General features: G+C 39.6%; 1 protein-coding gene across 1 annotated transcript in view; it reads right to left on the minus strand.

Moving 5' to 3' along the window:
- Positions 1–5,516: 5,516 nt before the first annotated feature.
- Positions 5,517–13,835, minus strand: part of OSBPL8 (oxysterol binding protein like 8) — a 93,712-nt gene continuing 85,393 nt past the window's right edge. Inside the window, exon 21 of the mRNA XM_050982261.1 lies at positions 5,517–5,526. The gene's annotated coding sequence lies outside the window, so the exon portion shown is untranslated. The remainder of the gene's footprint in view (positions 5,527–13,835) is intronic.

Raw genomic sequence — 13,835 nt, forward strand, 5'->3', positions numbered from 1 at the left:
TAATTCAGTCACCAAGTATAAGTGTTCTTCATTAACCATGGTGGAAATTAGACCCTTGAATTGAGAGGCTAATTAAGATAATTATATCTAAAGCCTGAAAGGAAACTATACAGACATTTCTTAAAATCTCATTTGTCCTTATGTAAATCTGGACCAACTCCACTGTCATTTTCTGGATTTACACCCAAGTAATTGAAAGCACTATTGAGCTCTTCTAAGCTCTCAATATCAGCAAAAGGCATTGAAGTAAAACAATTAACAGTCAGGCTGTGCTTTTCCCTGTAACTTTTAGATGAACTTAATATCACAGTGCTCTTCTTTCCAAAGGTATTTTGCTATTCTGATGGATTACTTATTTAAGAAAAAAACAAACCAAAACCCGTGATGTCTTTAGAGGGCTGTCACCAATTTAAATAGCTGCCAACTTTGACAACATTAGCAAATGAAGAGAGTTGAAAAGTTCCAGTGTTAACTACTGCCTCCTCCTGGGGTGATGTTATTTCTAATATGTTTTTCCTGTGAAAGGAACTTTCTCCTCTGCTCTTTCTTGTGACTGCCAACTGCACAGAGACCACCACTTAGTAAAATCCACTAAGTGAATGCTGTATATGAACCAAGTAGGAAAGTGGATAAAGTGAGTGAAGAACACCATTTAATCATACACAGTTATGAATTTTAGCAGTGTACATTCATGTGCAGTCACCTTCCATGCAGTCATCAGGAAGGCAAGCCTTTCTTGACTTATATTTAGTAGGAGGGCTAGGCAGATTTCTGATCACATGATGTGCTTTTCTGTCCCCCAGCCCATCCCATCAGTTATATCAGCTGTAGGCAGAGCTGTGCCAGTCTGTCCTACACGGAGCAAATGTGAACTGAAAGGCAGCCTGCCTAGACAGCTATGAAACACCAAGCCCTGCCATCTGCTTATCTCTTATATACAAAACCTGTCATGAAAAAGGGGGAGAGCTCACAGTTCTCTCTGACCCAGCTCACCTAAGACAATTCCAGGAGGCACATACCCTCACATCTAAACGGTACAGACAGGCAGGCATTAAAAAAGCTGAAGATCCAAACCTTGTCCATCACCAAAAATAGCATGTTATTCCATGTTTTGGATCTGGTTTTCTTCTCAACCTCAAAGGACTGGAGGAAGAACAAGAAGCAGCCTGGAGGAGAGTGGATGCTTCAGTTGCATACAGTTTACAAAAATACATTAACAGGAAAGAAAGAAAGAAGGGGATGGAAAGAAGGGCACCGTAAGATAACAGCAGGACCACCAGATCAGCCCAAGGTGCTCTCCAGTCTTTCAACCTGCTGGCTGACACCTACCATGCAAATACTAGCAAAGCTTCTTGGGATTCCTGGTTCTTCCATCATCTTTTCAAGCAGACACACGATGGAGGGAGTGTACAAAACCTTTACCTCTTTTCACAGGCAGTGTCTGGGATAGGAGGAAGCCCTTCTGGGAAAGAGAAAAGAAAGAGGCTTCCTTTCATCTGGGTCAAAAAAGAGATAGAGGGGAGCCAGGTTCATTTAGTAGAAAAGTACCTAAACTGCTTTTGCATACAGGTCTGAAGAGTATCCAGGATACCTGAAGCAGATGTGGCATCTGAGGCCAACAGTTGTTCTCATTACTGATACAAAGTGTTATTTCTTTTTAAAAAATTCTCTTCTTTGGAAGGTTTTCTAGTGCCACACACAGCAGTCAGACAGAGACTGCCAACCTCGGCAAGGGAGGCTGCTGCATCTCAGGGAATGTTAGTTCGCCTTTGGAAGACGGCCAGTTCTGTCTCCTGCAGTTCTGGCATCTCAGCAGGAACTGAGAGTCATTGCCTTGCAGACAGCAGATATCCTCGGCTCGATAAACATGCAGGATGCTCTCAGTGAAACTGGAGACGAATGCAAATAGGCCCCCTTCCATCCAATCCCTAACTCACATTCCCTTTTCATAGCACTTGCAGTCTGAATTCAAATTGGGGGAGTCCATGCAAACATTCCATCTCTGGAGTTCAGCATCAGCCCTTCCCAAATGTCCCTTGCCTTATAAACCTAAAACCTTCAAGTTGCCATCGTGTGAGAACCCAGGTTCTGTAGAGTATCTTGAATTTAGGAAACAAAAGAGGTCTCCATTTCACCAAATGCAAAGGGGATTCAAGCTCCAGGACTGTACGCTCTGTTTTGGGGGGCTTTTTTTTCCATTTGTACTTGGGAATTTGATTTTTATATATTAGGGCAAATCACTGCAAGTGATTTCTTTCAGCAGCAGTAAGGCAAGGCAGCTTTCCACAGCCCAGGCCATTAAACCAGTCTGCCCCTCCATGGCACAGCAAAGCCAAAAAACCTTCCCCCCCCATTCCCAGTTCCATCTGACATTTATTGTCACCCATGCACTGGTGGGATTGGGCTTCTCCAGTCAATCTCCTTTGCAGCAGCAGTCAGATTTTAATCAAAATCTGTTGCTTGTTTTATGAGCAACAATAGACATCAACCTTCTTTTTTTTTTTTAACATAAAATTGGGGTTTCAGTTGCTAATGACATATGAATCAGTTCTCTCTGACTTTCCCATATAACCTTGAGGATAATTAATCAGCTTTTTAACACAATCACGCCTCTCTGTCCTTGTCTTCACTGTTAGGATGTTCTGTCAAGGTACCTGTAGAAGTTCAAGTTCAAAGTCAGAGCACCATAACAACCTGGCTACAATTAACATATGTAATTCTTTGAATAAATATCTAATACTCTATACATTCAGAGTACACTAATTGCTATAGAAATGGCATTCTGTGAATTATTATACAGTGGACTCCCAAACAACCCAAACCATCTTTCATAACACTCAAAAAATGTTGCTTTTGGTGCATTAGAACAAATCTCAGCAAAATTACTTCTTTCTCTTTTGTAGATTAGGTCTGAAGGTTTTAAATGGGGATTAGGATCCCAGATTAGTACCTAATTTTGACCTAGAGGTTTGTGTTGAGCTGTTATCAGTGTAAAGTTCTAAATTATATAACTTAGTTATAAGTTTCTAATATTATTTTTTAAACATCATCTCCAGTATCTATGGAGAAAAAAGCTAAAGGTAAATGATAAATATGTAGGCATTGGACTCACTATTTTAATGGCAGTAGTAAGTCTTCCAAAGTGTAGATTATTTCATAAAGACTGTTGAAGTTTAGTAGTGAAAAGAGAATGAATGGCAAGACATTTTTATTGTGCTAGTGATTAACAGAAGCAAATATTGGAATGATGTGATGAGCATAACCCAGTAAATAGCCTCCATCTCCATGTTTCATCCTAATGTAATCACCCAGTGTTACACAGGTAGTCTGCTGTATGCTTAACTCAGGCTCCTAGCAAACCAAGCGACACACTACTTAACAATTTGTTGTCCCCTAAAAAGTTAGACCTGGACTTGGATTAAGGAACAAATAAATTAAAGATCTGGCTGCAAGGGGAGAAGAGAGAGTTTCCCAGGCAGTGATTTTCCATACGCCTTTCCGCCGCTGCTTTTAGGAGACAGAGCTGGTGCCAGGCAGTATGGCAATACCCCTGGTTGGCTGACCATGGAGAAGGTCATATCATTGACCTGGACATCATTATACCACACACAGGCCATGCCAGCTCCAGAAGGGAGGCAGCTTGCCCTTGAAGGCCGGCTCAGCTAGGGATACCAGGGCTTCCTTAGCACCTTTTGGAAGTCACTGCAACCTGTCCTGAGTCGGCTATGCAGCACATTTCCTGATTTTCACAGAATCACAGAATCACATTTTCAATTGTTCCAAGATGCTTGGAGTTCAAATCACAAGCAATGGCTCAGAGAAATACAGAAAAAAAGTATGGAGCTGCAGTATGAGAAAGGGAAGGCTCATTAAAACCATTGTATTTTAAACATTTCTCTGTACTGCATGCAGAAATCCTTTACATGTGAGGGAGCTGTTTTTTTATTGGAAGGGAAAGGAAAGTAGGAAATGGTGCCTGCTTCCTCATTAGCAACTCAGTTTTCCTACAGCAGTCATGGGTAAAGGAATACAATATGCAATATCTGCAATCCTGGTAGAAACAGTTTTCTTCACTGTATAAAAAGATAATTGAGAAAATGAGAGGATATCTAATATATTACTTTTCTTTCTTCTTTTTTTTTTTTCAAACAGACAATGATTGCCCTTGCATCTCTCCCCACCATTTAAAGCATAGTCTTAAACCTTTATGAATGTGAAGCCCCCTAGTATCTTATGATGAAAAATTAATCACATGGGCATTAACTGACTTACTCCAGGCTATGCAGTAAATCAGTGCCAGCAATGATAAAACCCTGGGGTCTTAAACTCTGCCTCCTCCTCTAGCTGATTATTGTCACTCCATGGTATTTAATAGCTATTTCAGTAGAAGACCAACAGTTGGTTTGTTATTTTTACAAAAAATGCCTGTTATTGTGAAAAGTTTGAAAAGTCCTTAGCATTTGCTTTCTTTAAATTGAATATTCATATCTTCTGTTCTCTATTGAATCATTCAATGACTCTTAAACATCATTTCTGAATAGGGTGATTAAAAAATGTGAACAGATAAATAGTAAGTCGAGAGAAATTCTGACATCTAAGATTTTAACAAAACATGACAACTCTCAACCTTGAGGAAAGAATATGGATAAGGAATGGTCAGTGTCTCATGGCACATAAAAACAGTGCCAGGGAGGAAAATTATGGAGAGAAAACACATGTCACATTATGGAAACTAAAGAAAGGTACATGCACACATTTCTTCCTACAGACGTGGGTGTTTTTACGAGTGGAGCAAATTTATTCCAAGTTCAAAACTGGAGCATTTGGAAAGCTCACGATGAAAAGTGCAACACCATTAGGAGCTCTAGATGCAGCATTTCAAGGCACTAGCATTTATTCTACCTTCTGACGTGAACACCCACTCATTCTGACAACAGGAATCCAGAGGGAATAATGATGAGAAATTTATTTCTCTGAATTCCGATTCAGACTTCGTTATAAACTTAAGCAATGTCAAAATGTAAAGGTACATATGTTAAAAAGCTGCACAGTTCATGAGATCCTAGATGCCATTTGCAGATGCTGTTGGTTCAGGATCCAATCCTAACCTCAGGCACAAATTGTTATAAAACTCCAGAAGAAAAAGTCCACTAGTTTCCCCCAGTGGTTCATGGGGTCAGATTTCCAAGATATTCAGAGATGTTTCCTACATTTTTATTATAATTTGATCTTGTTAAAATGCTACAGCCAAAGTCAGTCAGTTACTGAATCAATAAAAAGCTTTTGAAATCATATATTAATCATATTTACAAAGCCCTAGAGACACCACAGAATAAATGGTTAAAACTCAAAATATATTAAATACAATAGCAAGAAAATGATTGATGATCTTGTTCATGCATTTTAATTCAACCTTTTTTTTTTTTTTTTAGCAGGAAAAGCAATGTGAACTATTATTAAAAAAAAATCTGGTATCAATCATCTTCTGCTCTAAAGTGCTGGGCAATTAATTTTACTGGTCTGGTACTCTGTCAATTCAGTATCTTCTGTTTATAATCACTTGAATACATTTGGATTAGAGGTTTGGGGTCTGAATATGCGCAGGCTGAAACTTGCTGTTTTCAGCAGGACAGACGTTTTTCATAAGTGCTAGCTATTAAACAAACAAGATGCTACCAATACTGGATTGTTATTGGAGATGCTGGAAACCTATTACTTTTACAAGAATCATTTATCTTAAAATGTTTCAGTCTTATGAGAAGACAGAACTACACAAGAAAATTAATTTTTCCCCACAATTCAATGAGGAGGCTAAAAGCACTGAACTCCTGCTTTTCATATTTCACTATGAAAAGTAAGCTTGGAGGTCCTAGACAGTCTTTCTATGCTTTAACACAAATAAATTTAGATCCATTATCTAAGGCCTAGCAGATGGCAAATTTATCAGCTGATGATTTATGGCTTAAATAAGAGTTCATACAATTATTTTCAAAGCAGTAAACCCAGCAACTTCCCACTACAGCCTTGTTATTCACCGGGTGCCCTGAAACACAAACCTGTGCAGGTTCCCCAGGCACAAGACACCACTAAAGCTCAAGCCCTGAGCCCCTCATGGCTTGAGGCTGGGGAGCCAAACTCTTCACTGCTGATACCAGCCTGTACCTTCGAAAGACCTAAGGATCAAAGCACATTCCAGAGGCTCAGGACAGTGAGGACAAGATGTGCTATCTAAATAAATGTAATCCACACCCACTCATTTCTTACCCACTCCTTACCCACTCCTAGACACAGCTTCAGGAACAGAAATGTGAATCTTTGTCTCAGGCTGTTGCAAGTTTACAGCCCAGGACACCTTGAGATATGTAGACAGACTGTCTCCACAGCTCCGAACGCTTTCCAAGGCAGCTACTCCCCTACACCAGGACAGGAGAAAATCCGTTTTATGCATTTTATCTTTTTCCACTTGGCAACTACAATCTACCAGTCTTCCAAGGGGAGAGAAGAACTTAATGTCTTCCCTTTGCTCCTGCTTCTCCAGGGAGAAAGGTGTCAAAGCTGGGGCTGGTTCTCCCCATTCACTAATCTGAGAGTCCATATTCTTCCTTCTACACAACAGTCCTGTTGGGAGGCCGCAGGGTTTGCGACCCCGAGCTGTGTTAAAAGCCTCTGTTTCAGCCCGCGCATTCAAAGGATCAGTCAAAGCTCTGCAGTTTTTCGTTCTCAAGGTTGTTTATTGTATCTTATCTATAAAATTTTCTTCCTGCCCAGCCGAGGTCCGTTCAGCAGGACAGCCAGAGGCACTCTGCCTGCCCCCAGGGTGGTGTTATCTTTATGTACTAAAAACTACGTATAACATGTTTACAGTTATTTTCCAATACTTATCACCTATGTTAGACAGTGAGCTTCTACTCTAAACCAATTTAAAAGTGCCAACATCACCAGTGAAGATGGAGGTAGAGAAGAAGAAGAAAGGCTAGACAAGCCCAAAACCCTCTTGTTCCCAAAAACTGCCATACTAAAAATCCTAAAACCTACATTTGCACCCTGTGACTACTTTATTCTTACACTATTTAAACTGCTGTGGTTTTTATATCTTCATTTAAAGGTGGCAATTTGCTCCATGGTTTGTAATCGAACCTGCTGGTGTTCTGGGCTGTGTGCCAGGGTCTCCAAGCCCCCTGGCAAGGGTCCCGGCAACTCCAGATTCCCAAAGGGATGTCCTGAGTTCCAACACAGTCCTTTTCTATGTTCTATTCATCAATCAGCCTTCATCTTTCCTCCCTCTTCTTTCTGAACTGGGCCTTCTTATCTCCTGTCTTCTTCTCTCCACCCACATACCCCTGGAGTTATTACCATATTTCACTGCCTTATGAGCTCTTACAGTCAAGCAGAAAGAAAAAGCAATGACACAGGAGGGGAAAAATTCCTGCTTTCTGCATGATTACACATTGGCTCCTCTTATAACTTCCGCAGCACTTAGGATTATAGCCCAGGTGGCAAACTTTTTAACAGAGGGGAGTCCTAGAACAAAATGATCCTGATACTACTTGCTAATTACTGCCAAGTCTTAAAACGTGTCTCACTGAAAAATTCTGCAAGGTGACAAAAATGTCTCAGATTACAGGGAATGTAATTTCCGATACTTGCTGCATTATAAGCACTGGTTGTTTGGAAATGCCAAAAAACCCCCTCTGCTCACCTATACCACAGCCTGCAAGATTTACTGAGCTGCTGAAATTCAATCCTAAACACCCTGGTAAGGTGAACTGTACCACATCTAATCTTGGCACCATAGGACCTGTCTTTGTGTGACTGCTGGAGTGCAAGGGCAGAGCTACCTCCAGTGCCAACAGGAATGGCAGCAGCAGCCCTGCTGTGGGGCACAGCTCCTCAGGGTTATACTTCTAACACTAGGACGTTAAAAAACCCTCATGCCAATAACACCTCCAGTACAGTCAACACTGGTAACAGATTTAAATTGTTTCAGCACTTTGTGACCATTTTGTACTTTTTCAGAACTGCATCAGTAATTAAAAGTCTCGGAGTATTTCTGATTTTAGGTAAAAGTTCCCAAGCAGTTTATTTCCTCCATGAATATAATCCAGCAGTTTCTACAAACACTTTCAGTGCTCCAAAAGCAGCGGCATATAAATATAATCCTTATACATGATACCAGACATGTACCAAATCTGAAATTAATATCTCAGTGGATGTTACTCTAATCTGGAGCTGCCTGTACCCCCACATACACAAAGAAAGCCCTGCTGTGTATTTCCTCTCTGCATCCCCATTTTAAGGTAATATTTAATCAGATGCCTAGCCTGCAAAATGAAGACATCCACTGAAAGTAGGTCATGATTCTTATCAAAAGCAAGATCACCATGCTGGATTGTTTTACCAGGAATCTCAAAATAAGAACAGATTCAAAAATCTGTTCAGTAAAACAGTACCTTTTTTTAAATACCTTTAATGGAAATTTTATCTTTTATAGTGATTTCTGCTGTGGATGGCTTAGGACGCAGACATGCACGACAGAGCATTACTGATGTGCCCTTAATCCCACACTGGACCAAAGCCTCAGTGTAACAGCTCTTTTATCTGCTGGTGACTTTGTGAGAAACAAGCTGAACCAGCACAAATGGCGTCCCTATGGAAAATTGTTTTGTTTTCTTTTTGTCAGGACTGTTTTTAAAAAAAGTACACTGCTTGATCTATTACAGGAATGAACATCGCTTACAAAGTCTGGTCCTTTATTGAACCATATCATAAAGAAGGAGCTACTCTGTATTACATCTATTACATTTTTGCTATTGTTTTAAATTTTGGAATGCAAAAATTAGAATTCTTACTCCTGGAAGTAATTATTAGCTTAATACTCTATTCTATTAAGGGAGAAGTCATTTGCATAATCCTAGATCTAAACATCTATTTCTAGCCTCGTTAACAGAATGCAAACAACACTCTACACAAAATGATATTGCAAAACTATAATCGTGTTAATTACAGCCAATGCATTTCCTAAGTGACTGATGTTAAATTCATTACTCTCTTGTGTTGTTCAGTTTTGATAGCAATAATGGGATAAGTAAATACTAAATAAGTAAATAGAACAACTATTAAATATTTGAGTTTACAAGTGACAAAACCATAGTTTCTTAGGTTTCAAGATCAAAATTAAACTAAACCTGGCTACAATTAACTTATGTAATTCTATATAAATAAATATTTAATACTCTATACATTCAGAGTACACTAATTGCTATAGAAATGGCATTCTGTGAATTATTATACAACTGAACATTGAAAGTTTTGCAACTGAACATTGAAAGTTTCTCTCCCTTAACATGAGATTTAAAAGCACCTGACTAAAAAACAATATGCAAGAGGATAGATTAACCTAAACAAGTATAGAAATAATTCAGCATTGAAATCAGAAGTTTCTACCACTAATAGCAGATATGTCATGTAACAAAAGGGAAATTTGGAACAGATGAATACAATTCTAGTGAAGTCCAGGAGACATATGCAAGTGAAGAATTTAATCTTCCTTAATCTTCTCACATGGTGTGATTAATCCCCTACCTTTGGGCTCTGGAAGATGACTTACCTCTATTCAGAAACAACAGACACAACATAATTTTTCTGCATATGAAATATACAGAAAAATATAAAATATGCCACTCTACAGTAATGTTCCTAAAAAAATGTTGCATTCTCCTATCCCCTCTTACAAATGTGATTCAGCAGCATGAGATTTGTGGCACAACAGAACAATATTCTTTGTTGTGTCTGGCTCCTTTTTAACGATGCTCTCTGTATAGCTGCCAAAGATGCTGAAGGTCAGCTAAGCATGGATGAAAATGTAAGGCCACACTCAGGTTGCATAACTTCCACTAAAGAAGTTAAGCCATACCTGTCTGGTAACCAGGGAGAGCAGTGAGCACGGCCAGGGAAGGTGCTGAGCAGTGAGGAGCTGGCAGGGTCAGCAATGGGGACAGCGGCTCCAGGACAGCTAGGGAACAGAGGCTGCCTCAGTGTGGTCCCAGCACCTGCAAACCTCTATTCAGACTTGACCCCCACACAAATCAACAAATAAACACCAGTGTGTTCCTGTCATGTAAATAGATTATTCCTATTCTCAAGTACTGCATGCAGGAGGCAGTTTCAACCTAGTCTCACTGCACATTACTAGACACATATATTAAAACCGGGGTTTTTAAAATGTAAGAAAAAAGAGAAACTACCTGCCTGTATATGTGAATCTGCTACCTAACAAATAGGATTACCTTGCTTAAAATATACCTACGAGTCCTTGTGGGTGGGGTGAATGCCTTCAAAATATTCTGATAAATTTCATGTGGGGCAGAATCTAAGATTGCTAAGGGCTGCAGAAAGGAGAGTTAAACATCAAGATGTTTTAAAAGCCATTCTTTTAATCTTAGGCTATTGATGCCTAGAGAGGCTACGTGGAACAGAGGCTAGACAGAGTTAAAGGAATAAAGTAGGTATTTATTAAAAGGCCTTCAGAGGATGTACCTTGAAGAGGTGGTACAAGAGCTGTGACTCTACCCAAGATGGATGCAAGATAGAGACAAGATGGGTGTCCAGTCATGAGTTTTCACACTTTTATAAGTTTTGGTCCATTAGTATATTGGGGTTAAATGTCCAATTACAGCTTCAGGTTATGAAGTCCCATCCTCCCAGACTGCTCTCCTCAATTTGCTGTTGTTTCTACTTTTTGGGCCTGAAGCTGCAATGGTGTTCTTGGGTCTCAGGCTGAAAAAGGATTGTTTTGTCTAACTAAACTGTGAAGAGAACTTGCTAACACTTTATATGAAGTTCACAGTTACACACTAAGGGAGTACAGAATCTGCAAAATTTGAAAAAAAACTTAGAGCATCACTATTAGCATCAGTATCCCTAAACTTTTATGGCGTATTTCAAGACCGGATCAGAGCTGAAACATGTCCATGTGTACCTAACTTCCACTAGAATAATGGGAAAAATATAAATAATCTCTGTGAAACAGTGCATGAAGAAAAAGCCATAGGCTGTTACAACCCCAGTGAATGCCCCAACACACTGGTCCCTGTGGTTTTGAGTGAGTAAACATGTTGTCACAAGCTGTCCCAGGTAACCTCTTTGGTCCTTGTCAAGAGACCACTTGTCCCCCTGCCAAAGGGTAAGATATAGCTAGGGACAGCTTTAAAAATTGGGATAGCTGCCAGATGTCATGAGCTACTGCATACCTAAGGCTTAGGCACCAAGGAACACTAACAGCCCAAGCAGCCTCTGCAATGCGGGGCTGCTGCTGAAGCAGGTCAGAAACATCAGCAGAGCAGAAATGGTAGTGACAGCACCCAAGGCAGAGCCCAGAAGACAGACTGAGCTGCTTCTCAGGGCTATAAACAGCCTTTCTCTTAAGGGGTAGATGGGATAGCAGTGAACCCAAAATATTTTCTAAGATAGATCATGTTTACATCCAGGCTAATTACTGGAGAAGATTCCTAAGGATAATGAAGAGCTGAATCCAGCAGTAAATCTGTTCTTCTTTCCAAAGACTAAGTTAATGCCATTTTTTTTTTCCCTTGAGCTGGTGCACATCTTGTAATAAGCTTAGACTCCAGGACTGGAACCAAACAGCCAAATCCTGAGCAAGCATCCACTTCTGCAGACTAGGACAAAGAACGAAGGGACATTCCTCTCCAAGGGAAAAGCCTGTCATGATCCCCGTTCTGCAGACAGAACAGGGAAACAGTGGTTCAAAATGGAAAACAGATAAGTCATAAAATATAAAAGGACAGAGAAGTCATAGAAATATAGTTCCTGCCTCAATCAATCTTCAGACTCAAAAGGTTTCACCAAAAACAGGTCAAAAATAATTTTTATATAACTGTCATTTTAAAATTCTCCTTTGTATCTCTGGCATGCAAAAGTAAAAGTTCTATATATGATAAAATTTCTGGACTTTCTTCTTCCCAGTAAGAATGACACAATTTAAATCAAATGACCAGAAGGCTGTTCATGTAACAAAATATTTTTAACCTTTCAAAGAAACTGCAGTAAATCTGAAAGTAACCAGATGTGCAAATGGTATAAAGTAATGTGAAATGACACAGTACTCTCTTTATTTAGACAGCACCTTGATTCGGAATACAAAAGCTGCAGAGAACCCCTGCTGCTGCCAGGCTTCACGTGTTCTATGCCACAGTGGTTAGACTACCACAGAGCAAATCACTCCTCTCAGGCCAGCAAGTTGGTCAGTGGTTTGGAGAGAATTGCAGAAACTTGAGCAAGAGCAAAACCGTCTCATCAGCTCATTACAGCAGTAAAATGCAGACCCAAATGGCTGCTGAAGTGCCAGGGCTGGTGAGAGCTCCTGACGCCGTCCAGGCAGAACAGGGCACACAGCTCTGGAACATTCCACAAGAGAGATTTCTCTAGGCTCATACTAGACCTGTCATATTAAGCAGCTTCCAGCAGCACATGGCAGCAAGGATGGGATTCTCTTTCCTCCCTGTTTAATTCTTCGCCACCCTGCACCTGACAAAAGATTCTAACAAAAACAATTACTGTCCTCAGTTCTTTATTAAAGAAATCACTCTAGTGAGCCCTGAGTTTCACTATTATTCATCTGCACATGTCTGTAAGGGTGTATTCGTCAGGAAAAAAAAATATTACCATGTTTTATATTACCAGGAATATATGTAAAATGTCAATGGAAAGTTGCAAACGAAGCATTGCTGACTAAACACCTGAAAGAACTTCGATAGTTTGAGTCTTCTGAAGAAACTGAAAAAGCCTAAATTAATGGAGGGGAAAAAAAATCTCTTTTCTAATTGTAACCAACTCAGGTATAGCAGGTAAATGATTTATGTCTATGGTTTTAAACAGCCCCAATAAATTTTATTTAATAGATTAAAAAAAAAAAAAAAGCCATTACTCTCAGTATTATGCAACACTGGGAAATGCACAGAGAACTAATTTGATACCATTATCAGCTGCAGCTGGTTAATTTACTCAAAAGCCTCCTCCATCAAACCTGAATTATTTAGGACCCAGCAGAAAGGGAGGTACACATGCAGGTGCTTCTGGGCTTAAAGCAAATATTATTACAGTGAAAATTCATGAAAAAAGAGTTAGGGAAAAACAGAACCAACCAAAAAACAAACCCAGAATAAAATCACTAATGATCAAAAACTGAACTGTCTCAGGTTTTTCAAACACAACTCCTTTAGTGCCTGGGTAAACTTTTCCTCTAAGTACACAGCCTTCTATACCAGGACCACAACTCAACCTATTGTAGTTAAAATTAAGAGTTGTACTAAGCAATGTCATATAAACTAATTTTCCAGAGAAACTGACAGAAAGTCATGGTATGAAATTATATTTAACTCTTGTAGTTCAACTGAAATGAACTCAATGGAAGATAAAAATGCTGCAACTCCTATCAGAAAATTCTTCATTGGGATACACCACATTGGTTTACTGCTGCCTGCCCCAGTGCTGAACAGGCTAACAGTTAATATTTTCCCCTTTATAGTAAAAATCATGATGTGTACAAAATATTTTTGTTAAAGAAAACAAAAAAACCCCATTTAATCTAGCTGATTATGAAGGCTACAAAATCCACCACTTAGTTTGTAACTTGCAAGTTCAGTGGCTCGTGTCATACTGGAAACTTTTAACAAGCCAAAAAAACAAATTACATCTAGCTTGTGAAAACATTCAATCCACCAAAAAAGGCAAAGCTGACCCCTGGCTTGAACGTAGACAGGATCCTCAGCACGTGGATGGAGACTGCACTGCACATCTTCTGCAGTGGAAATTGGCTA

This window comes from Serinus canaria, chromosome 1A (assembly GCF_022539315.1).
Source record: "Serinus canaria isolate serCan28SL12 chromosome 1A, serCan2020, whole genome shotgun sequence".
In the NCBI taxonomy this organism is placed as follows: domain Eukaryota; kingdom Metazoa; phylum Chordata; class Aves; order Passeriformes; family Fringillidae; genus Serinus; species Serinus canaria.